The following is a 2,729-nucleotide window of genomic DNA, read 5'->3' on the forward strand; positions in this document are numbered from 1 at the left end:
TAAAAAGGAGGAGGCGTGCCATTAGGACATGGTATATATATATATATATATATATATATTTTTTTTTTTATGCACTTGCTTTAGAGCTTTTTTCACCTCCATGGATGAGAATTCCCTGGACTACATCACTTGCATCCCTAGACCCATTAGCGAAATATAGACTCAAAATAATCTACTACTATTCTTTCCATGGTCTTTTCCTCATCTTGCCATGTAACGGTCTTATCACACAGCCCCTTGATGCTATTCTTTTGGAACCGGTTGGATGCTTTGGCATGAAAATATCCTGTGTTGCGATCCCCACTCACCTGCCAAGTATTTCAAGACCTTTCATTCCACATGGTACTCTCTGCATCTAGCCATACATTCAAACTGTACTGAACCTCTTTGATTTCCTTCTTTGTATCTCTGCTGGTCTTGTAGGCCTCTAATACTTGTAACTTCTTTTGAAGATTGGCTATCTTTTTTCCCACATGCATAAACTCCACCTTATTCCAAATTCTTAGTCTCTCCGTACACCTATCAATGCAGTTTGTAAATTGAGACCCACCACACCTATTCAACCCTTCTTGCCATGATTCTGCCATAACTTCATCATAACATTGCTTTATACCAAAACTTGTTCTTAACCGTTTGTTGATCTGTCCCTACCAATTGAAGTGACAACATGGAGTGATCTGATGCCAAGGTTGGAATGTGATGCAGTGTTGCTTCCTTAAATTTTTGCCTCCAAGCATTTGTACCTAAAGCTCGATCTGAGCGAATCTTAAGCCGACTCTCATCAGAATTGTTCTTAAACCATGTAAATGCTACACCATGAAACCCAAGGTCATGGAAGACACAAAGGTTGATGACACTCCGAAACCTGTTCATCTGCCTCATAGGTCGCACATTATCCCTTTTCTTCTTAGATGCTTTAGTAATTTCATTAAAATCACCTATGCACTGCCATGACACATCACTAACTTGACTAAGTGACTCCAAAAGAGTCCATGTTTCCTCCCTTCTACTTGTTTCAGGGTGACCATAGAACCTCGTAAGCCTCCAAACATCCCCATTATTTCCACAATCCACAAAGCATCTATGTACCACCAAGCACATTTACGAACCTCAACCTTTATACCTGGTTTCCATAGAAAAGTGAGTCCCCATTATTACCATCACTAGACACGGCTACTCCTTTTGTGTAACCCAATCCATGTTTCATCCTATTCATTATGTCACTATGAAGTTTAGTCTTCATCAAGAAGACAAACTTGGGATCTTTGACCCTCAAAATCTTTTTAAAAGTATGAACTGTTGGCTGGTTCCCAAGCTCCCGGTAGTTCCAACTTAGGGCACTCCTTGATTTTGAAGGTGCTGCTTAGTAGCCATCATCGATCCAAAATTCTTTTCCATCATCCTACCAAGCATTACCACGTCTTCCTCCAATTTCTATTTTTTCTCATTAACCCAGGCCTTTTCCATATCCCCCTGACCCTTTCTTTTTGTACCCACATGTTTCGGATTTGCATCAATTGTGTCCATCAATACCTAAGGTGGTTGTTGCCGTGTCCATGATCCCTGTTTTGTCCCTAATGAATTTTGACCAGTTGCATCTTTCTGAGTGTTTACTTTATCCATGGTATTACTTGACCCTCCCACAGAGATGTCTTGGCCAATCACCAAATCTTCACATGTCATCCTCAACGTTGATCTCGCATTGTTGGCGCCGTGCATATCTAGCCTAGTCCCTATTAGACCGTCTGTATTCATGTTGCCCTCAAGCATAGACGCTTTTCCATTGTCTATGTTACTCTCCCCAACATTATCTCCCACCTTGTCAGTCACTTGTGCTCTACCAGAATACTAATTCAAACCCTAGTCAATTTCCTACAGATGAGATTGGAATAGAGTTGAGTCTGAAGGTATATCCTTTACTGTATGCCCAGTTTGTTTAATCCTAGCCTCCGTAATTGATGGATTCACAGTATTAGTAGTAGACTGCTGCCCATCTCCCACATGTTCAGTACCTTCATCCACTAGTGTGATCATTAACCTCAGCCTATCGAATTGCCCAATTTGAGTATCGTTAGTGTGATTTCCTTCTTGTTGTGGAGTTGGAAAGGATCTATAAAACTGGGTTGTAGTTGCTCGCAGCCAAGCACCATATTGTTGGTCTTCTTTTCGCAACGTGCCCTTGCTATTAAGCCATAGTTTGCAATCCCTTTCATCGTGATTCAATTTTCCACACTAATAACAAAATATTGGCATACGCTCATATTGGAAGAAGATCCAATTAAGGTTGGACCACCTCCATTTACCATACGACCTTGGCACAACGGTTGACTTATATCCAAGTTCACTCTAACCCATATCCACCTTCCTCTATAATCCTTTGTTCCTGAGTCCTCAACACACTCCACCTATCCTAAAGTACTACGAATGGCTTCAACATTCTCTTTCCTCATCTGTCGTAATTGTAGTCCATGGATTTAAACCCAAAAAAAAGTTCGTTATATAAACCAATAAATTAATAGCAATAGTGATAGTAATGATAAACAACACCATCAACAAATTTCGAATGATGACTTAAAAGTGTACTAACAATAATATTGTCTACACCACTGTGGTCTTCATTGCTTTAGCTTCTATCTCTAATGCTCCAGCCCAGAGGAGGATAGATTTTTTTTTTTTTTTTTTTTTTTTTTTTTTTTTTTTTTTTTTTTGAGAAACATATGAAAATTTCA

This window comes from Quercus lobata, chromosome 10, assembly GCF_001633185.2.
Source record: "Quercus lobata isolate SW786 chromosome 10, ValleyOak3.0 Primary Assembly, whole genome shotgun sequence".
In the NCBI taxonomy this organism is placed as follows: Eukaryota; Viridiplantae; Streptophyta; class Magnoliopsida; order Fagales; family Fagaceae; genus Quercus; species Quercus lobata.